At 43.9% G+C, this 24,047-nt stretch overlaps 1 protein-coding gene across 3 annotated transcripts in view; it reads left to right on the forward strand.

Moving 5' to 3' along the window:
* Positions 1-1,313: 1,313 nt before the first annotated feature.
* Positions 1,314-24,047, forward strand: part of LOC144600711 (plastin-3-like) — an 80,759-nt gene continuing 58,025 nt past the window's right edge. The window contains exon 1 of one of the 3 annotated variants that reach the window (XM_078412621.1): positions 1,314-1,449. The gene's annotated coding sequence lies outside the window, so the exon portion shown is untranslated. Of the gene's footprint in view, positions 1,450-1,564; positions 1,644-1,725; positions 1,832-24,047 lie in introns of those variants that run through there. The other 2 variants (XM_078412620.1, XM_078412622.1) reach the window with 2 other exon arrangements.

Raw genomic sequence — 24,047 nt, forward strand, 5'->3', positions numbered from 1 at the left:
GGAGAATGGGAGGTGATTGTTGGATGCCTGACAGAGATTTTTAAATCTTCACTGGTAAGGTGTCAGACAACTAGAGAACAGCAAGAGTAGGATCTTTATTCAAGAAGGGAAACAGGAATAGTCCAAGCAATTCCTGGTCACTATGGAATGTCAGTGGTACAGATGTTATTGAAAAATATTCAGAGGGACAAGATGAATCTATGCTTAGAAGGTACAGCTAGTCAGCATGCTTTTCAGACATCTAGATCATTTGTGACAATCATAAGGAACCACTGACAAGATACTCTGGAAAAAATCTTCAAACTGGAATAAATGCACCAGCAGTGTCATTTTCCAATCTAACATCCACAGTATTTAGGTCACAGCCCAACACTGGAGATACAAACCTGACTCTCTATTCCAAGCTTTAACGAGAGAAGAGGTGATTGGGTGGACAGAGGGAAAGGTTCAAGGATGTGCTCTGGAAAAAAAATGAAGCATTTTCTCCGGGGAAAAAATGAAGCATTTTCAGTGACTCCTAGAAATGGCTGGCCCATGACCACTCAAATAAGCAGTCAGATGGTAGTGAGGACCTTGTGTCTGTGTGCTGGGAGAACACAGAAGCCATATGTAAGGGTGAAAGGAAAGAATGGAGACATGAAGATCTGCAGGTGGGGGGATGGGGGAGACACTCAGGGGGTCAGGCAGCATCTGTGAAGAGAAATGGATGTGATGTTTTGGTTCGAGACCCTTCTTCAGACTGATTCCTGAGATGGTCCAAGACAAGGCAAGAAAAGTGTTATGGACTCTTTTAAATGGCATTGCAGGCATTTACTGTTCACCCCTTGAGGTGCCAACCTTTCAAACCGCTGGATTCTCTGAGGTGAACGTTTTTCCACAAGGTTTGTGATGAGGTGAAATATCAGTTAAGTTTTTGTCCTGATGAGTCCGTTCGAAGGCTGTGGAAGCAAGCCACGTCGATGGCATATGTTTAAGGCAGAGATAGATCCTTGATTAGTATAGGTGTCAGGGGTTCTGGGGGAGAAGGCAGGAGAATGGAGTTGGGAGGGAGAGATGGATCAGCCATGAATTCCATTAACTCAATACACCTGGGATATAATACTGGAAAGTGTGAGCTGGGATCGCTGCGAAGACTCACCGGCTCCAGCAGCGTCTGTCAGGGCGTGAACCACGTGCCTGCAGGTGACGCGCCCGGGCCGGTGGGCGGGCCCCGCCGTCTGATGGACAGCCCGACCGACCAATCAACCCACGACACCCTGGTTCTCCCGCCAGCTGATTGGAGAGGTGGGGAGAGGGGCGGGGCCAGGACCACGGGCAGCGCGGCGCGGGAGCTGGGCTGGGGGAAGGTCGCGCGCTTTCCAACCGCCCCTCAGTTGGGCTACGGGTCGCGCGCTTTCCAACCGCCCCTCAGCTGGGCTGCGGGGCGCGCGCTTTCCAACCGCCCCTCAGGTGGGATGCGGGTCGCGCGCATTCCCTCAACCCCCCCCCCCCCCCATCTCGAGCTCGGGGCGGGTCGCGCGCGGCGCGGGAGGAGCTGGGGGCGGGGCGGGGCGGGGCGGGTCGCGCGGCGCGCGCCTGCCTCATCTCCGCCCTTCAGCGCGGATCCGTAGGCAGAGCTGCAGAGGAGAAAGTTGCGCCGAGTTGTGAGTACTCCGGGTCTCTCTCACGGTTCTGATGTCCGCGGGCAGGGTGGTCCCGCTCCCGGCTGGGGGTAGAGAGGCCCCTGGGGTGGGGAGGCTGGAAGGGCAGGCGCTAGGTTGAAGCAGCACTCCCTCCCTCACTCCATTCTCTCCCTCACTCTATCCTCACTCCTATCAGTTCATCCCGACAGGTAGGAAGGACCAACTCTAGGTTGATGTAGCGCTTCCCCCCTCACTCCATCCCTTCCCTCCCTCCCTCGCTTACTCCCTCACTCACTCCCTCCATCCCTCGCCTCCTTCCCTCTCTCGTTCCCTACATCCCCTCACTGCTGGGTAAATTTGCCAGATTCCCCTCTTGAAATGTAGCGGGAGCTGTTTTGAGTCTGGCTGCACCCAAAAGACGAGGCGTTTTCACTTCCAGACTGTCGAGTGTGAGTAAGAGTGAGCGGTATTATCCCGTCTCCTCCAACGAGCGAGTGCCTCTCTTTAGCAAACAGGAGAAAATCCGAGTTTAAGCTGTTCTCTACGTTCAGGAAAGTGCTTTGGGTGTTTAACAATAATTTGAATCACGAAGTCTCGCCTTTCACTTCCAAGTATAAAGGAGCTCTTGCACGTTTTTAATGGTTTTTCATGCGTGATTTTAACATTTACTACTTCAGGGTTTACGAAGGCGGTGCTTCCTGTACCTTTTTAGAATCGAGACTGGTTTGTTTTCTTACTGCAACCAATGTAATCGCCGGGTATTTAAATACGCCGTGAACTGAGCTCATAATTACAGAGGAAATGGTTGAGATTCCTGTGCTGCTCAAATTCTCAACAGCCCGTTCAAAACCCATTAGTCACAGTGCAGAGTGAGCTGAGGGTTTATCGCGCTGTGCACCATCGGTGGGTATTCACTAAAGCTGCTCTGATGTTTTGTGGGGATTTTAAGTAGTCCTCGCTAGTGAAACAAACAGTTATTAGTGCTGTTTCTGATGCTGTCTTTGAATAGTATAGTCTTGGAAATGACTTTTTTCCTCTTAATTCTTTTGGTGCGCTAGGAATTGTCAAGTGCAGTAGGTCTGTGTCTCATGCCCTTTGTTTTGCAAACTACTGCTTGTTGTCAGATGATTTGTAACAGGATATCCATGCAGGTTTTGCGAGGAATCCAGAGGGAGAATACAGATTTACAGCGAGAATTGAGTGTGTCTGCAGAAAGCACACTTGTTGCAACAGGATCCATTGGCTGCAGTATGGTGCGTGTTGCAACAATCCTGTAGTTGTAGAGGAATGTTGGGTGCCACCCAGCCAATGTGCTGTATCACGGGAGGACGATAATAGTTAAATTAGTGGCAAAGTTCTATTCCATTGATCTAGAGACTTCGAGTTCAAATTTAACCTCGGGTACTCAAAAAAAAAAAAAAGAAGAAAAAAAAAAGAATTAAGTTTAATTTCAGTGCATTGTAATTTTGCAAACCATGCCTGCTTCATTAATATTCTTGAAGGAACTAAATGTGCTTTCCTTGCCTGTTTTGTAGGAAAATGACTGCAGATGCTGGTACAGATTGAAGGTATCACAAAATGCTGGAGTAACTCAGCAGGTCAGGCAGCATCTAGGAGAGAGGGAATGGGTGACCTTTTGGGTCGAGACCCGAAACGTCACCCATTCCCTCTCTTCTAGATCCTTGTCTGGTGTGGTCTTTATAAAATTATGAGGCATAGGTAGGATAGACAGCCTGAATCTTTCTTTTCCCCAGGAAAGGAATAGCAAATATTAGAGGGCATAGATTGAAGGGGAGAACAGCAAAGTTTAAAGGGCAAGAGCAGAGCATGTTTTTTTTTGCATAGATGGTGGTGTGCTGAGAACATGCTGCAGAGGATGGTGGTTGAGGCAGGTATGATTGTGGTATTTAAGACTTTTGGATAGACGCATGGAATGGTGGGACGGGCATGTAAGAGTTGGTCTTGGTATCATATTTGGGTCGAAGGGCTTGTTCTTGTGATGTACTGTTCTATGTTTATATGACTAGACCACTGATATGATTGATTTTAAACTATCTGCTTATGAGAGTCATTTGGAGAATGTCATAAAATGCTTGCATTGCTAGTGACGTACATAAGCCAAGGATAAGTAACTTTGAGTGTGCTATGCATTTCGATAGAACTCTATGTGGCCACAGGGAAAATGTGGGGTTGCTTTGCAACATCTGTATCTATGGTAAGGTTGTGGCATTTAACAGAACGCAGTATTTACATCAATAAATATCAGCAATTACACACTATGTTGAAAACTTGTTGAAATGCTTCTGAAACACCCACGATGCTGTCAATGCCCAAAACAAATCCTTTGGTGAAATCAGGAGATGTTCAAATTACCTGGTAAATCAGGCAGCATCTGTGGAGAGGGACGGTGTTAATATTTTCAGTTCGACAATTGATAGGTTAAACTGTTTTTCACCTTTGGTATGCGGTTTAATCTGCTGAGTGTTTTAGGATCTATTTTAGATTTCCACTATCTCCAGGGTTTTTTTGTTTTAATTTTTTTTTTAAAGTCCTTCAGTGTGCAATACATTTGAAATTATTTTGTTGAATTCCATGACACATTTCCTGATGTTAAAGCAGAGGAAATTGCGATTCATTTTATGCATATTGTTAAGTCTTTTTGACCACATACAGCTGACCATGAATGAATGCTGAGAAAGTGAACTGTTGGATTTGATATGAATCAACAGTTAGGTGATGAATATTATTGGAATTGTAGTTATTAAATTTGCCACCTTCATACATATGGATACTACTATAATTGTATATTAAACAGAGGTAGTGTACAGATTAGGAAGGGGGTCAGGAATGGAATCTGGGGCCTCGGTGACAGTGAAGATGTGACAAGAGAATCCATTGTAATAGATGTGCTGAAGTCGGTTTACGCTAGAATGAATCTGCATAGAGACTGATCGTAGAGGAACGCAGCTGATGTGAATGGTGTGATCGAGTGCAGTGCCAGCCACACAGTAAATTGTGAACATTTTTCTGCATAGAAATACTACAGTTGTGTTATTGGGAGGAGGCTGAATGATGGGATTGATCATAATTCAGAGCCAGTGCGCATCATGAAATTATGAGTAACCCCACCATGAAGACCATAAGCCTCTGGCATGCCAAAGCCCTTTTTCCTATATTCTTTTGGCATTTAAAAAAAAGGCATTTGGCTCATCGAATCTGTGCCAGTCCATGGAGCCATTGCATTTGGACACTACCATTTTCTGTGATCTATTCTTCCCACATGCTACCCATCTACACCAGGGACCTTTTACGGTGGCCAGTTAACCTACCACCCTCGCATGTCCTTGTGATGTGGGAGGAAGCCGCAGCACTGGAGGAAATCCGTTAGTTCACCAGAAAAATGTACAAACCTAGGTGGCACTGATGACCAAGACTGAACCCAGGTTACTGAGCTGTGAGATAGGATGTTTTTCTACTGTACAGCACTGTCACCACTTTATATTAATATAATACAATATATCTTTATTGTCAGTGTACAGGGGTACAATGAGATTGTTAATGCGCCTTCCATACGATGCAATAAATGAATTAGCTGATCAACGGAAATTTAGACAACCCAAAGAAACAAAATTAAATACAGTTAAAACAGAATAAAGTGCAAATAGGTCTGTGCCGGTTCATTGTGCGATGTGACCATCCGACTCAGCAGGACCGGTTCAGAGCAGCTATGGCCCTGGGGATGAAGCTGTTCCTGAGTCTGGAGGTGTGGGCGTAGAAGGCCTTGTAGCGTCTGCCAGATGATAGTTCGAACAGACTATTGCAGGGGTGTGAGGAGTCTTTATGAATGCTGGTGGCTTTCCTGAGGCATCGTGTATTGTAGATGCTCTCCAAGGCTGGTTGCTGTGTACCGATAATCCTCTGAGCTCTGTAGACTACCCGCTGAAGAGCTCCTCTCTGCCTCCGTGCAGCTGAGATACCGCACAAAGATGCCATGCGTTAGGATGCTCTCTATGATGCAGTGGTAAAAGGTCGTCAGCAGCTGTTGGGGCAGACCATCTTTTTCGGTGTTCTCAGGTAGAACAGTTGTTGCTGCGCCTTCTTGACCAGCGCAGCGGTGTTAGTGGACCATGTGAGGTCCTCCGAAATGCCCAGAAACCTGAAGCTGGACACTATCTCCACACTGTCCCTGTATAAAGTGCTAAGTGAAAGTAAGATGGGTTTTAGTACCACAAACAGCCTGAACAGTCCTCCCATAAGTTAGGGGTAGACCTGATTTTTCCAACCCACCTTTATTGTAGATGCTGGACTTTTTCCTCTATCTATAGCATTACAGTACTGTAACACTATATTGTGCACTCTGGTATTTTTCTTTCTGCTGTGTGTTGTATTTGTGTGATCTGATCAAATATGATCTGATTCAAATAGATAGCAGCTAAAAAGCTTTTTTACTGTACCTCGCTCGGTACATGTGGCAATAATGTACCAATAGTTGAACGTGGTCTGTTTTTGCATTGTTATCTGATCAAATAATTTTAAATGTGAAATTGGATCAGCATTTGAAATCTGATCCTCAGCAACCAGACATTGAAGAACCCATTGTGACCCGATGACTTTTGAATTAAGTCAAGATAACTTGTTGATGCAAATTCTGATGTAAATTCTGGTTGCCTATATATAAGATTTAGCTTATGCTTTGGCTTGTGTGTTTCATGTAAATTGTATTAATCATTCACTTTTATTTCTGTTAGATAGCTCAAGCTTTGGCTTATAGACAATAGGTGCAGGAGTAGGCCATTCGGCCCTTCGAGCCAGCACCGCCATTCAATGTGATCATGGCTGATCATTCACAATCAGTACCCCGTTCCTGCCTTCTCACCATACCCCCTGATTCCGCTATCTTTAAGAGCTCTCTCTTGAAAGCACCCAGAGAATTGGCCTCCACTGCTTTCTGAGGCAGAGAATTCCACAGATTTACAACTCTGACTGAAAGTTTTTCCTCATCTCCGTTCTAAATGGCGTAGAAATTATGTAGCATCTTACATAGCAATAAAATGTTCTATTTGGTGCAAGGTCTTCCCAAGTTTCTGGCAGGGTTTCATACATATGAAAGAACTGTTAGTAACTTGAATAGTACACAGGTAGGAAATGCGGTAACTAACAGATTTTCCAACATGGACGAAGATGCCTGTAGCCTCGCAACAACTGGCAAATCCATCCTGCAGGTCTCCTGTCTATGGGATGAATGTAAGTCATCCCATAAGCTGGGGAGGACCTATAGACAAGTCTGAAGAAGGGTCCCTACCCGAAACATCATCTACCATTGTTCTCCAAGGATCCTGCCTGACCCACTGAGTTACTCCAACACTCTGTGTCTTTGTTTTGTAAACCAGCATCTGTAGTTCCTTGTTTCTACTCGGACCTGTACATTGTTGTGTAGTGCTGATGCTTGAATTATTTGGTCTGGGCAAGACTTTCCAAGACTAGCGCATACCTGGTATAGCACTAATTAGACTTGGTGTGTTCTGAATTTAGAAATAACAATATGAGCAAATTTACTCCACTTCCCATACACTCCATGTATGGAAATGCCACTATGCTCAGGACTGTAGCTTTCTTACAGAACTCATCAGAAACAAATCAATCAAATCCAAGTGCTGGCAGTTGTGAAAAATTGCAAGTGTACTTAGTTTTGTTGCTTTTAGCATTCAAAAGTGGATTTTAGCATGTCAGAATTATGACCACACCTTGCCCAATAACAAATAAGTACTTCACGAAACAATTGCTTCTGCATTACACCTCCAGTCAACTAACATGACTTATAGACAGGGATGAAAGGGGACCTTTGTTTAAACTCCATACACTGTAACTCCATAGGCTTAAATTTGGTGCTTCAAATAATCCCTTAAGAAAACAGCCACCTCTTCCTCACCCAATCAGGCCTCACGATAATAAATGTTAATTGCAATGATTGGTTAAGTTACTGAACTGATTGTATATGGATTACAATTTTAAAGTTGCTGTTGTGAGCAGTGGCCAGTATGCTCATACAAGCCTTCACCTCATTTTTCAGAGTGAGTTTTCTGTGGCAGTGTTTAGTCTGTTAACCAACGAATATGAATTTATATAACAATGTCCCTTTTTAAAACACTTTCAAAATTTATAAGCAAAACAACAGCAATATGACCAGATGATGTAGAACAAAGAGCTGGAGTAACTCAGTGGGTCAGGTAGCATCTCTCGAGGAATGGAGCGGTGGTTTCGGGTCAGGACCCTTCTTCAGATGCAGCTCAACTGGTTGAGTTTCAGCAGCACTTTGTGTTCTATGTAAGATTCCAGCACCTACAGTTCCTTGTGTCTACTCTGTGACTTAGTTGATGATGCTTAGTTGAGGGATAAATATTAGTCAGGTACTCGGAATAACTCCCGAGGTGTTATGTGCCCATCAGGCTTAGTATACCAGCAGAAAAGTGAAACTTCCTTGGTATTGCACTGAAGTATGGGCTTGCATTTTTGAGCTCGTTCCCTGTGTAGGACCTGAACCCATATTTTTGATTGGGGTGTGAGTGCACAGTGGCAGATTCAAGTTTCTCCAAAATGCTTTTCAAAAATAGCACTGATACAGTGTTTTGCAAAGTTGAGGCAGTATCCATTTTCTTGTTTTAATGATTGTATTTTACACTGTCAAGTGTTTTTTTTGCAGTCTTTGGTCTACCTTGCAGACTTGTATGTAATTTATATATGATGTTTTTGTGTGTTTAAGTCTGTGCCTGCAGTGCTGCTGAAAGCAGGATTTTCTATTGTACCTGTACACCGTACTTATGCATATGACAATATATGTGACTCGACTTAACCTGAGGATGCGATCAGGCTCAGCTTTGCGAGAGTTGTGTGGACAAATAAAAGAAACATTTACATGCCAAAACATTTACACCAAGTACTTGCTGTTGGAATATTAGGAACGTGATACCAACCCACAAATACTACAGTGAAATGGCCAGATAATTGAGTGATGTTAACTTTGGGGATGTGTGCTGCAGGAGAGAATATTCCTTTGAAATCTTATGTTCATTTAAAAGCATCTTGCTTTATTTGTCTGATCCAAAAGATGCCACTTGTGCAAAATCACAAAACCTGCACTTGTGCACTGGCCTAGATTCAATGCATAAATCTTGAAATCGGAAGCCTGAAGTCGCTCAATACAAGTTTCAGGGACAACTACTTTCCTGCAACTGTGGTTCAATGGTGTTTTATTGTCACATTTGCGAAGTGCAAATGCACAGTGAAATTATTTTCTTACAAACAGTCCAGTAGAGTATTGCCGTACCATCCCCGATTAGCAATTGTACAGAAATAGTCTACTGCGACCACTTACACGGGGGTTTTGTGTTTTGGCACCATTTTCCAGGCAAGCCCCAGGCTGCTGTGGGCCTCCAGCCATCACCTTCTCTTGGTCGACCAGCCACCGATGTCCTCTCCTTGTCCGTCCACCTTTATGCCCCGTGGGGCCTCCCTTAGACCTCTAAGGCACGGTAGGCCAGACCCCAGTACTCTCCTCTCCTGCCGGCCTTGCTCCTCTCCCGTCATACCCGTTGCCATCGCTGGCTCCATCCTCTTGGTGTTTGCTCTTCGGGGGACAAACAGCAGTGGCTGGGCAAGCTATCAGGTTCTTGCACCTAATCCTACCCTGGCAATCAAAAACTCCAGGCTATCTCTTGCACTCTCATAAACTTTTCCTCCTGATTGTGATTTATATATTTTTTGCAGTTTTTTTCTTTTTACTATCCTGCAGACTTTGTGTAATTTATATATACACACACACCTCCTTCTCAGAGAGGAGTCCTACTGTTGTGCCTTGCTAACAACTGTATGAGCACTCTATCCAAATTACTGGAACTTTCTGCGTTTGAGCAACTATTAACCACATTTTCAAAATAACTCCCCAAATAATTGATACTTTGTTCTTCTTAAAGTAGATTGTTTCCTCCCCTAGCTTGGCCAACTACTGCCATTTTGGAGTGTTTGTATCACATTACCCATCAGACTGTAACTTTTAATTCTGCGGTCTAAATCAAAGATTTTTTTCTGTGATAACTTGTTTGAATTGACACCAGGATGCAAGGTACAGTAATTTGATACTTTTTGCTACCTACAGTATCTCCAGACAAAACTTCCAGTTTGTCAGGGGGAAGTAGATCCAAAGATTTATATTCTTGGATGTTTTTTCTATTGACAACTTAATCAGTCAACTTTACAGCTCAGTACATAGTGCGTATAAGCAGAGATGGAAATATTGGAAACAAAGATGTAAAATACACTTCGACACCTTTATTTAATGAAAAAGAGAGGCGAGTAATTAATTTGTTATTTTTGTAGATCACAAAACTGGTTCCAGATGTTTAGGCCCTTTTTGCTTGATGTCACAGGAGGCTGTTCGGCCCATCAGGTCCATGCCTGTTTCCAGCTGAGCAATCCCATCCATCTCATAATCTTTTTCTCTTGCAGTCTGGCAACTTATTCTCTTTGGTTCTTTTTCCCACTACACAAGGGATCATTTACAATTAATCTTTGGGATATAGGGGGAGAGTGGAGCACCTGGAGGAAGTGTGAGGATATATCTCTCTCGGATGAACAGATTGGGTCTCTTTTAAAAAGGCTGACCTTGCTCTTTAAGATTATGAAAAAAGGTTATCAATTTTTTTTGTGGTAGAGCTACTTTTTTGCTTCTTTTACTTGCATGCTCTGTTTCTCTCATTCCTGAGTTTCCTTTAGGGTGCCCATCCTGCCGTGACAGATTTAACACTCCCAAATAGTATGGACACCAAACACCTTGCTGGTCCCCACTCTGCTGAGGTGCAGCCCACCTGACTTGTACAGTCTGAAGAAGGGTCTCGACCCGAAACGTCACCCATTCCTTCTCTCCCGAGATGCTGCCCGACCTGCTGAGTTACTCCAGCATTTTGTGAATAAATTGATTTGTACCAGCATCTGCAGTTATTTTCTTACTGTACAGTTCCCAGCTGCCCCAGAAACTCTTCCAGTGCCTGAGAAGACTAAAGCCCTCCCTCCTGAACCACTTCAGTTGTGCATTTACAGATCTGCACTCTTCTGTGATGCAGAATTAGTCCATGCTTGTACAGGTCCCAGCTGTCCGGATCCTCTCAGTACAGGGCCACTCAGTCTGAAGAAGGGTCTCAACCCAAAACGTCACCTATTCCTTTTCTCCTGAGATACTGCCTGACCCGCTGAGTTACTCCACCATTTTGTGCGATCTTCAGTGTAAACCAGAATCTGCAGTTCCTTCCTACACATTAGTCCGTGCTTACTGAGTATTGAGGTTCTATGTTTTATTTTCTTTCTTGGCTCCTGTTTAAAGGACCCTGTCCTTTTCTCTGCCAATTTCTTTAGAACAGACATGGACAATAATCTCCCGCTATTTACCCTCCCTTTCTAGTGTACAGCCTCAGATGTACCTCTGTGCTCCTGTAACAGCAAATCCATGATCAATATTGCATTTCTACTTTCAGCCTTCCTATTCAATTGAGCCATTTACATTGGCACACTCTTGGATCTGATAGTGCTCCTGGGAGGAACGGTCTCCAAAATGGAAAATGCTTTTGAGGGTGAGATTGATTCTGAAGACACCCACAGTATCTACTTGCTCCTCATACTCTTGCAATAGCCATTGCCCATTCTTCCTATTCCCACTTAATTTTTAATGTGGCCAGATCTCCAGACCAGTTTTCAGCCTCATGGAGGTCACCTCATGGACAAAACTTAATGTGCAAGCTGCCACGGCTGGAAATAATTCCTGATCATGTTGCCTGGAACAGTGGAAGCATTTTGGACCTCCTCCACCGTGCATTCTATTTGAGCTCCGATTTGTGAAAAACGCATAAACCCCGAATAGTATTAGAAACTACTTGCCACCCTCCTGCCTGATTTGGGGAAATGTTTTACATGGTCAAGCCGAAGTCCAGTGTGAGGATTGTCCCATGGACTCCTTGCACCCCGTTCTCCAAAGCCCACATAATGACGACTGATGCAGAGAGGATGTTTCCATTTGTGGCGAAGAGCACAGCTAGCCACTATTCATCTGAGAAATCCAGTTGGGAATTCGGAAGAAAATACTTTAACCAAAGAGAGGAGAGTATGTGGAACTCAGTCACTTGGAGTGATTAAAGGGAATTGAATGGATGCATTTACAGATTGGAGGGATTTAAGGGAGAAGGGACAGAGTGTTGTCTGATGGACGGGGAAAGGCATGGATTGATAGGGTTTAATGATCTGTTTCTATTCCATATATTCTGTGTATTTGAGGTTTCCTCCGAAATATAAATGTTAATTGGAGCAATTGATCTTAGGCTTAAAGTTGTAGAAATGAAAAGTTTGTTCAATTATATAGTTTCCTCCCTCCAGCATCCATCCATTTTGTAGAAAATTCTTTATATCAACAGATGGAACCAGTAAAGAATGTAATGCCATGATTCTTCCTAAGACATTAAGACAACTAATTTATTGCTTCTGAAATAAGTGTATGATTGAAGGAGTGCCTTAAAGTTTGATTCTGAAAACGATCAATCTGTTAACAGAAACCTTGTTTGGGTACACTGTCTTTCCCTTTGGGCTTCTGGATCGTCTGTTGGTCAGTGTACGAATTTGTGTGGATATCCATCAGGTTAACAAAACAATGTTCCTTGGAGCTTATTTAACAGAGTTGCTGCAGGTATCTCTTTAATGAAAAACAACTTTGTCTCTGAGGATGCCTACATTGAAATTACAGAAAAATGCTTGGTGCTTCTTGCAGGATACTCTTGTGGATTTGTTATCCTTGTGCATGTACACGGACGGTGTGGGTGCAAGCCCAAAGGTTGCATGCCTCAACTTGTGCATGAAAATGATCTGAAATTTCAAATGTAGTTTTACTTGTACATTTAAACAAGCATTTCTTGAGCATGGTTATGTTGGTATCTCTTTTACAGATGTTTTAATTCAGTATATTGCTTTTAAGATTTAACATCAACCTGGGAGTAAGGTGTAACTGCTTTGCTGGTAGGGTAGAAACAATCAGTATTTAAGTCGAGAGATTTAAGATCGTTTAATTGTCATGTGTATTGGCAATGGAACAATGACATTCTTATTTGCTGCAGCTTTACAGGGCCATTAATACAGTATATAGCATATTGGATTAAAAAATGTACAGGGACCAATTTAATAGTACTTGCCATTCCATTATTAAAGGATATATTTTTGCAGTTGATGTGGGGAGGTTAGAAATAATTTTAGCTGATATCATTTTATTTATTTCTTGGATGGTTTTGGCAATTCTTAATTGATCTTGAGTGCCATGAACTGCTGGAGTTCTACTTTTGAAGATGCTCTCACAATGCTATTGGCTTGGGAGTTATAGGATTGGGCATGGAAGAAAAATGGCAGGAGGAAGTGGAATGGTAAGCTCCAGAGGAGCGGGCCAGTGTGACTTGAGAGAAAAAAAAAATTGACGTTTCGTATGTTTCAATTGGTATGTGCGTTAAAAGGTCTACGAGGCAGCAGCGACCTCTGTCCTGTGAAGTTCCGAGACCTGGGACACCTACAACATCTCAAGCACAGGAAAAATCCCACCAACTCTTGTCTCCCCGGCAATGGGGTCCTCATTGCATTCCAAGTGCTTAAAGAAATACGGCATTTCCACTGACTTCTAGAACACTCGAGGTGGAGAAGCATGCATTTGGGAAGGTATCGAGAACTTTGAGGCAATGCATTGCACACATGATAAAACCCTGCATAAACAGCAAATGGAGCACCCATCAGTGGGATAGCCTCATAGCGCCAGAGACCCGGGTTTGATCCCGACCTCGGGTGCTGTCTGTGAAGTTTACACGTTCTCCCTGTTACCGCCTGGGATTTTCTCCTGGTGTTCCAGTTTCCTCTTGCGCCCCAAAGACGTGCAGGTTTGTAGATTAATCCCTTGATTCCACCAGCCCCCAGAGCTCTATCTAACTCTCTTAAATTCATCCAGTGATTTGGCCTCCACTGCCCTCTGTGGCAGAGTATTCCACAAATTCACAACTCTGGGTGAAAAAGTTCCTTCTCACCTCAGTTTTAAATGGCCTCCCCTTTATTCTAAGCCTGTGGCCTCTGGTTCTGGACTCCCCCAACATTGGGAACATTTTTTCTGCATCTAGCCTGTCCAGTCCTTTTATAAATTTTATATGTCTCTATAAGATCCCTTCTCATCCTTCAAAACTCCAGTGAATACTAAGCCTAGTCTTTTCAATCTTTCCTCGTATGACAGTCCCACCATCCCAGGGATCAATCTCATGAACTCACGCTGCACTGCCTCAATTATAAGGATGTCCTTCCTCAAATTAGGAGACCAAAACTGTACACAATACTCCAGATGTGGTCTTACCAGGGCTCTGTACAACTGCAGAAGAACCTCTTTGCTCCTATACTGAAATCCTCTCATTATGAAGGCCAACATGCCATTAGCTTTCTTCACTGCCTGCTGTACCTGCACACCAACTTTCAGTGACTGGTGTACAAGGACACCCAGGTCTCGCTGCACTTCCCCCTTACGTAACCTGACACCATTGAGATAATAATCTGCCTCCTTGTTTTTGCTGCCAAAGTGGATAACCTCACATTTATCTCTATTATACTGCATCTGCCCACTCACCCAACCTGTCCAGGTCACCCTGCAACCTCCTAACATCCTCTTCGCAGTTCACACTGCCACACAGCTTTGTGTCATCTGCAAACTTGCTAGTGTTACTTCTAATTCCTTTGTCCAAATCATTAATATATATGGTAAACAGTTGCAGCCCCACACCGAGCCTTGCGGCACTCCACTCGCCACTGCCTGCCATTCTGAAAAGGACCCGTTTACTCCTACTCTTTGCTTCCTGTCTGGTGACCAATTCTCTATCCATGTTAACACCCTACCCCCAATACCATGTGCTCTAATTTTGCTCACCAATCTCCCCTGTGGGACCTTATCAAAGGCTTTCTGAAAGTCTAGATACACTACATCCACTGGCCTCCCTTCATCCATTTTACTTGTCACATCCTCAAAAATTCCAGAAGATTAGTCAAGCATGATTTCCCTTTCATAAATCCGTGCTGACTTGGACTTATCCTTTAGGAATTTAGTTATTCTTTAGGAAAAGGGGCTTCCCCTCTTCCATTATAGATGAGACTCTCACTAGGGCCTCCTCTATATCCCGCAGTTCTGCTCTTGCTCCCCCTCGCCCCATTCGTAACAAGGACAGAATCCCCTTTATCCTCACCTTCCACCCCATCAGCCAGCGTATCCAACAAATTATCCTCCAACATTTCCGTCACTCCAAGGAGATCCCACTACTGGCCACATCTTCCCATCTCCTTCCCTTTCTGCGTTCCGCAGAGATCGTTCCTCTGTAACTCCCTTGTCCACTCGTCCCTTCCTACACAAACCACCCCCTCCCTAGGCACTTTCCCCAGCCACCGCCGGAGATGCAACACCCTTTACCTCTCCCCTCAATTCCATCCAAGGACCCAAACAGTCTTTCCAGATTAGACATAGGTTCACCTGCACCTCCTCCAACCTCATCTATTGCATCCGCTGTTCCAGATGTCAACTTCTCTACATCGGCAACACCAAACGCAGGCTCGACGATAGTTTCGCTTAACACCTTCGCTCAGTCTGCCTTAACCAACCTGATCTCCCGGTGGCTAAACACTTCAACTCCCCCTCCCACTCCCAGTCTGACCTTTCTGTCATAGTGAGGCTCACCGCAAATTGGAAGAACAGCACCTCGTATTTCGCTTGGGCAGCTTACAGCCCAGCAGTATGAACATTGACTTCTCTAACTTTAGATAGTTCCTGTGTCCCTCTCTTTCCCTCCCTCTTCCCAGTTCACCCACTGTCTTCCAGTTCCACCTATATCCTTTCTTTGTCCCCCCCCCGTCCCCCCCCCCCCCGGCATCAGTCTGAAGAAGGGACTCGACCCGAAACGTCACCCATTCCTTCTCTCCAGAGATGCTGTCTGACCTGCTGAGTTACTCCAGCATTTTGTGACACCTGGACATCCTTTTACTGCAATCCAAATGCACCATTATTACCTCTTTAATAATTGACTCCAGCATCTTCCCCACTTTAAATAGTTCCTCTGTCCCTCTCTTCCCGTCCCTCTCTTCCCCTCCCTCTTCCCAGTTGTCAGGCTAACTGGTCTGTAATTCCCTGTTTTCTCTCTCCTTTCTTGAAAAGTGGGATAACATTAGCTATCCTCCAATCCACAGGAACTGATCCTGAATCTATTGAACATTGGAAAATGATCACCAATGCGTCCACTATTTCTAGAGCCACCTCCCTGAGTATCCTGGGATGCAGACCATCAGGCCCTGGGGATTTATCAACCTTCAGTCCCATCAGTCTACACATACTATTTCTCACCTAATGCAAATTTCTTTCAGTTCCTCTATTCTCTAGTCCATCTGGGAGATTGTCTTCCTTAGTGAAGACAGATCCGAAGTACCTGTTCAACTCTTCTGCCATTTCCTTGTTACCCATAATAATTTCACCCGTGTCTGCCTTCAAGGGACCCGCATTTGACTTTGCTACTCTTTTTCTCTTAACATATCTAAAGAAGCTTTTACGTTCCTTCTTTATGTTCTTGGCCAGCTTCCCCACGTACTTCATCTTTTCAGCCCGTATTGCCCGTTTCGTTACCTTTTGTTATCCTTTGAAAGTTTCCCAATTCTCTGGCTTCCCGCTACTCTTTGCTGTGTTATACGTCTTTTCTTTTAGTTTTATTCCATCACTAACTTCCCTTGTCAGCCATGGTTGCCTCCTACTCCCCTTAGAATCATTCTTTTGCTTTGGAATGAAATGATTCTGCGTCTTCCGGATTATGCCGGATTATATAAAGTTATATAAAGAGTAAAAAAGAGACGAGAGTGGACATTGGACCACTGGTGAATGATGCAGAAGTGATGATAGACAATAGACAGTAGGTGCAGGAGTAGGCCATTCGGCCTCTCAAGCCAGCACTGCCATTCACCGTGATCATGGCTGATCATGCACAATCAGAGAATCCTGCCTTCTCCCCATATCCCCTGACTTCACTATCATTAAGAGCTCTATCTAACTCTCTCGAAAGCATCCAGAGAATTGGCCTCCACTGCCTTCTGAGGCAGAGAATTGCACAGCTTTACAGCTCTGAGTGAAAATGTTCTTCCTCATCTCCATTCTAAATGGCCTACCCCTTATTCTTAAACTGTGGCCCCTAGTTTGGGACTCCCCCAACATCGGGAATATGTTTCCTGCTTCTAGCGTGTCCAATCCCTCAATAATCTTATGTTTCAATAAGATCCCCTCTCATCCTTCTAAATTCCAGAGTATACAAGCCCAGTCGCTCCAGTCTTTCAACGTACGATAGTCCTGCCATTCCGGGAATTAACCTCGTGAACCTACGCTGCAGTCCTTCAATAGCAAGAATGTCCTTCCTCAAGTTTGGAGACTGAAACTGCACACTCCAGGAATGATCTCACTAGGGCCCTGTACAATAGACAATAGGTGCAGGAGTAGGCCATTCAGCCCTTCGAGCCAGCACCGCCATTCAATGCGATCATGGCTGATCACTCTCAATCGGTACCCCGTTCCTGCCTTCTCCCCATATCCCCTCACTCCGCTATCCTTAAGAGCTCTATCCAGCTCTCTCTTGAATGCATTCAGAGAATTGGCCTCCACTGCCTTCTGAGGCAGAGAATTCCACAGATTCACAACTCTCTGACTGAAAAAGTTCTTCCTCATCTCCGTTCTAAATGGCCTACCCCTTATTCTTAAACTGTGGCCCCTTGTTCTGGACTCCCCCAACATTGGGAATATGTTTCCTGCCTCTAATGTGTCCAATCCCCTAATTATCTTATATGTTTCAATAAGATCCCCCCTCATCCTTCTAAATTCCAGTGTATACAAGCCCAATCGCTCCAGCCTTTCAACATACGACAGTCCCGCCATTCCGGGAATTAACCTAGTGAACCTACGCTGCATGCCCTCCATAGCAAGAATATCCTTCCTCAAATTTGGAGACCAAAACTGCACACAGTACTCCAGTGCGGTCTCACCAGGGCCCGGTACAACTGTAGAAGGACCTCTTTGCTCCTATACTCAACTCCTCTTGTTATGAAGGCCAACATTCCATTGGCTTTCTTCACTGCCTGCTGTACCTGCATGCTTCCTTTCATTGACTGATGCACTAGGACACCCAGATCTCGTTGAACTCCCCCTCCTCCTAACTTGACACCATTCAGATAATAATCTGCCTTTCTATTCTTACTTCCAAAGTGAATAACCTCACACTTATCTACATTAAACTGCATCTGCCATGTATCCGCCCACTCACACAACCTGTCCAAGTCACCCTGCAGCCTTATTGCATCTTCCTCACAATTCACACTACCCCCCAGCTTAGTATCATCTGCAAATTTGCTAATGGTACTTTTAATCCCTTCGTCTAAGTCATTAATGTATATTGTAAATAGCTGGGGTCCCAGCACCGAACCTTGCGGTACCCCACTGGTCACTGCCTGCCATTCCGAAAGGGACCCATTTATCCCCACTCTTTGCAGAAGGACCTCTTTGCTCCTATACTCAACTCCTCTTGTTATGAAGGCCAACATTCCATTGGCTTTCTTCACTGCCTGCTGTACCTGCATGCTTCCTTTCAGTGATTGATGCACTAGAACACCCAGATCTCGTTGTACTTCCCCTTTTGCTAACTTGACACCATTCAGATAATCTGCCTTCCTGTTCTTACCACCAAAGTGGATAACCTCACACTTATCCACATTAAACTGCAGCTGCCATGCAACTGCCCACTCGCACAACCTGTCCAAGTCACCCTGCAACTTGGGGAATAAAGAAATAGAAGAATTTGATAACCTTTTCGTATCAGTCGTTACAGTGGTAGACACCAACTGAAATTCAAGAGTCAGGGGTGGAAGTTAGTGGAGTGGCTATTACTGAGGAGAAGCTGCTTGGGAAACTGAAAGGGCTGAAGGTGGATAAGTTACCTGGACCGGATGGACTGCACCTTAGGGTTCTGAAAGAGGTGGCTGTCGAGAATGTGGAGGCATTAATGGTGATATTCTAAGAATCATTAGAGTCGGGAGTGGTTCCAGATGATTGGAAAATTGCTAATATTAGCCTGCTGTACAAGAAGGGAGCAAAACAGAATAGTGGAAACTATAGGCCAGTTAGTCTGACTTCAGTCATATCATATCATATGTATACAGCGCGGAAACAGGCCTTTTCGGCCCACCAAGTCCGCGCCGCCCAGCGATCCCCGTACATTAACACTATCCTACACCCACTAGGGACAATTTTTACATTTACCCAGCCAATTAACCTACAAACCTGTACGTCTTTGGAGTCCTTGGTAAGATTTTAGAGTCCATTATAAAGGATGAGGTTATGGAGTACTTAGTTCATGATAAAATAGGCCAAAGTCATCATGGTTTTATAGACAATAGGTGCAAGAGGAGGCCATTCGGCCCTTCCAGCCAGCACCGCCATTCAATGTGATCATGGCTGATCATTCTCAATCAGTACCCCGTTCCTGCCTTCTCCCCATACCCCCTGACTCCGCTATCCTTAAGAGCTCTATCTAGCTCTCTCTTGAATGCATTCAGAGAATTGGCCTCCACTGCCTTCTGAAGCAGAGAATTCCACAGATTCACAACTCTCTGACTGAAAAAGTTTTTCCTCATCTCAGTTCTAAATGGCCTACCCCTTATTCTTAAACTGTGGCCCCTTGTTATGGACCCCGCCCAACATTGGGAACATGTTTCCTGCCTCTAACGTGACCAACCCCTTAATAATCTTATACGTTTTGATAAGATCCCCTCTCATCCTTCTACATTCCAGTGTATACAAGCCTAGTCGCTCCAGTCTTTCAACATATGACAGTCCCGCCATTCCGGGAATTAACCTAGTAAACCTACGCTGCACGCCCTCAATAGCAAGAATATCCTTCCTCAAATTTGGAGACCAAAGCTGCACACAGTACTCCAGGTGCGGTCTCACTAGGGCCCTGTACAACTGCAGAAGGACCTCTTTGCTCCTATACTCAACTCCTCTTGTTATGAAGGCCAACATTCCATTGGCTTTCTTCACTGCCTGCTGTACCTGCATGCTTCCTTTCAGTGACTGATGCACTAGGACACCCAGATCTCGTTGTGCGTCCCCTGTTCCTAACTTGACACCATTCAGATAATACTCTGCCTTCCTATTCTTACCACCAAAGTGGATAACCTCACACTTATCCACATTAAACCTCATCTGCCATGCATCCGCCCACTCACACAACCTGTCCAAGTCACCCTGCAACCTCATAGCATCTTCCTCACAGTTCACACTACCACCCAGCTTTGTATCATCCAAGTCATTAATGTCCTTCATCCAAGTCATTAATGTGACAGGAGATCTTCAAGTCAAGTACAAATTTATTTGTCACATACACATACACGATGTGCAGTGAAATGAAAGTGGCAATGCCTGCGGATTGTGCACAAAAAAGAATTACAGTTACAGCATATAAATAAAGTTAATAAGTTACTATTGTGTTGACAAAAATTTAGTCTCTGGAGTTATAAAAGTTGACAGTCCTGATGGCCTGTGGGAAGAAACTCCGTCTCATCCTCTCCGTTTTCACAGCGTGACAGCGGAGGCGTTTGCCTGATCGTAGCATCTGGAACAGTCCGTTACTGGGGTGGCAGGGGTCCCTCATGATCTTGCTTGCTCTGGATCTGCACCTCCTGATGTATAGGTCCTGCAGGGGGACGAGTGTAGTTCCCATGGTGCGTTCTGCCGAACGCACTACTCTCTGCAGGGCCATCCTGTCCTGGGCAGAGCTGTTCCCAAACCAGAATGTAATGTTGCCAGACAGGATGCTCTCTACAGCCCCAGAGTAGAAGTAATGAAGGATCCTCAGAGACACTCTGAATTTCCTCAGTTGTCTAAGGTGGTAAAGGCACTGCTTTGCCTTACCCACCAGTGCGGCAATGTGCGTTGCCCATGTCAGATCCTCTGTGATGCGGACTCCCAAGTATTTAAAACTGCTCACCCTATCCACAGTAGACCCATTTATCTCCAGTGGTGTGTATGTCCTTGGATGTTTAGCCCTTCTGAAGTCCACAATCAGCTCCTTCGTTTTATCTGCATATCTGCTGGAATTCTTTGAATAAGCAAATAGCAGGACAGACAAAGGAGAGTCAGTGGATCTTGTTTACCTAGATTTTCAGAAAGTCTTTGACATGTGAGGCTGCCAAGAAAGATGAGAACCCATGGTATCAAAGGGCAAATACTAGCATGGATAGTAGGTTGGCTGGATGACAAAAGGCAAAGAGTGGCAATAAAGGGGGCTTTTTCTGGTTGGCTGCCATAAACTAGCAGAGTTCCACAGGGGGTCATTGCTGGGGCCGCTACTGTTCATGTTATATATTAATGATGTGGATGAGGGGATTGAAGGCTTTGTGGCCAAGTTTGCAGATGTTACAAAAATAGGTGGAGAGGCAGGTAGTGTAGAGAAAGCAGGGACTCTGCAGAAGGATTTGGACAGGTTGGGAGAGTGGGCAGAGAAGTGTCAGATGGAATATAGAGTAGTAAATTGTGGAGTCATGGATTTTGGTAGTGGGAACAAAAGTGTAGACTATTTTCTAAATGGGGAGAGAATCCAGAAATTAGAGATGCAAAGGGACTTGGGAGTGCTCGTGCAGGATTCCCAAAAAGTAAATTTGCAAGTTGAATTGGTAGTAAGGAAGGCAACGTAACACTAGCATTTATTTCAAGAGGGCTAGAATACAAAAACACGGATATAATGCTGAGACTCTTAGGCCACATTTGGAGTTTTGTGAGCAATTTTGGGCACTGTATCTGAGGATGTGCTGGCTCTGGGGATGATCCAGAGGAGGTTTACAAGAATGATCCCAGGAATGAGTGGGTTAACATATGTTTGCACTGGGCCTGTACTCGTTGGAAGATGAGGGCGGGACCTAATTGAAACTTACCGAATAGTGAAAGGCTTGGACAGAGTGGATGTGGAGAGGATGTTTCCACTAGTGGGAGACGCTAGGACTTGAGGTCATAGCCTCAGAATTAAATGTTATTGTTTATTGCCAATGTTTCGTGATCTTGTGATGATTTGATAAACCAAAGATTATTCATGCTGAACATCCATCTATATACATTTAGCAAAGTGTAAATGGAGAGTTCAAAAGGTTTTCATAGTAAAGAACGCCTGTGATAATGGTTGACAACAGTAATACTTGTACTGGAATTCTGCCAGTATGGTGATTGGTTCAAATGTATTAGATAATACCAATGTTGTCAGGTCAGCTGATGCCTCTGAGCCAGAGCGCACTACGGTCAAAGCTTAGCTGAAAATGTAAGACAATGGTTCATTGTACTGTGCTGAAGCAGTACTCTGTCATTGGCAATGGTGTCATTAGATGAGGCACATTCAGGTTATCACAAAAGATACCATCGCAATTTTGTTTGAAGGCAGAAAATTCTTCTGGTTGGTGGGACCAACTGAGTGCAAGTTGACTTTTTTCCTACATCATGAATTGGTTATGAAGATAGTGTGAGGACAGAGGCATTGCTTAATAAAAGTTATTTGGCCTCTTGATTACAAAACAAGTAAAACATCTAGGTCATCTCAATCTGGTTAGAATACAGAGACCAATACCATAGAATAACGGGAATGTGGATTTATGATACTCTAGTCAAACCAGGGAAGGATGTTCACAGTGAATGACCAGGCCCTAGGGAGAGTTGCATACCAGAGGGATCGGGGAGTGCAGGTACATAGTTCCATGAAAGTGATGTCACAGGTAGATAAGGTGGTCAAGAAGACGAAAGGTAACAGATATGTTGGCCGTCATCAGTCACGGTATTGAGTATAGATGTTGGGATGTTGTGTTACAGTTATACATGGTATAGGTGAGGCTGCATTTGTTATATTGTGTTCATTGTTGGGGTTTCTGCTCTAGGAAGCATGTTATTAAGCTGGAAAGAGTGCACAGAAGATTTACGAAGATGTAGCTAGAACTTGAGGGCCTGATCCATAGAAAGAGGTTGGGAAGGCTCAGACTTTATTCAAAGCCTTCACATTTGAAACTTAAATAAATTGGGTCCATGTCTGTATGTATTTTGGTTTGTTGAAAATAATAGTAATTTTTAAAGTGTTTTGCGCCTGGTATTTAAATACCACAAATTTAGTTTGATGTGTGAGGGAGTCAGTGTGAATGCTGCAAGATTTCCCTTTGGATTGCTTCTGAGTAGTATGCCAGTAGAAAACTCAGATGTAAGCCTTATGTTACATGATATAACTCAGTGCTTCACAAACAATACAGTATTCCTGTTGTTCAGTGTTTGGTAATTGGATGAGCAATGAAACTTGCACCCAATAGTGATCATGTTAATTGTTTTCTATTACAAGACTGATTTTCATTAGTGAACAGAAGCTCATTTTGGTGGGTATGTGATCGCTGATTTCTCTTAGCAATCCTGTACTTTGTTCTTGGCAAGAATGCTTGTTTGTGGAAGGTAACCACATTAAATCAGCTTGGACTGAGTATACATTTATTTTGGTGAGGACTCTCGACTCTTGTGTTTTAATTGTTACATTTTGTTGCAGCCTTGTTTCAACTTGAAAGGGACACGTGCAACCATCAGTAGCACTGGCATTAGAATAAGAGTAGGCCACTTAACCCAAGACACTAGCTGCACTTTTCTACGTGATCATTTCTTCAAGAGTAACAAGGTCCATCTATTAAGAATAAAAAAATCCAGAGAAGTAGTTGGCTGATTGGCCTCTCTGTCATGTAGTAAGATCACAACCAATCAATTCTTAACCTAAACCCCACTTTCCTGTTCTCGTGCCTCACGACTTCCTTGTTATGCCTTGATATCCGTCAAGTTCCATTTATATCCAAACTACCGCTGCTAATTTTTCATGGGACATTAGCATTGGTCCAAATTTTGGTGAATTTATTTTGACCTCGAAATTTGAGATTTCCAGTCAAATTTTTTTAATCAAAAATAGCGGTTGCAATCTAATGTATGTTTCAAAATACAGGTTGTCTCGCATATTATTGTGTCAACTTGGAAGCCAGCTCCCAAAGCCAGAGTAACTCACCTGAGCTAAGTTGCTTTGTACACAAAATAATGATAGAAACTATATTCTGAACAGAAAAGTTTATCTTCTCTTGTTTGCACAAAATTAGCTGCACAGCTTCATGGTAGGTAAGAATACTTACCAGAACAGAATCTGTTAGACATGTTTGACTGAAGGAAGGACATTTCACTTACAAAGTATGTTTCGTATTTGTTTAGGAGTTCTCAATTATTATAACTTTGTAGGAAAAATCTTAAACAATTAGTAG

The sequence above is a fragment of the Rhinoraja longicauda genome, chromosome 15 (assembly GCF_053455715.1).
Source record: "Rhinoraja longicauda isolate Sanriku21f chromosome 15, sRhiLon1.1, whole genome shotgun sequence".
Classification (NCBI taxonomy): domain Eukaryota; kingdom Metazoa; phylum Chordata; class Chondrichthyes; order Rajiformes; family Arhynchobatidae; genus Rhinoraja; species Rhinoraja longicauda.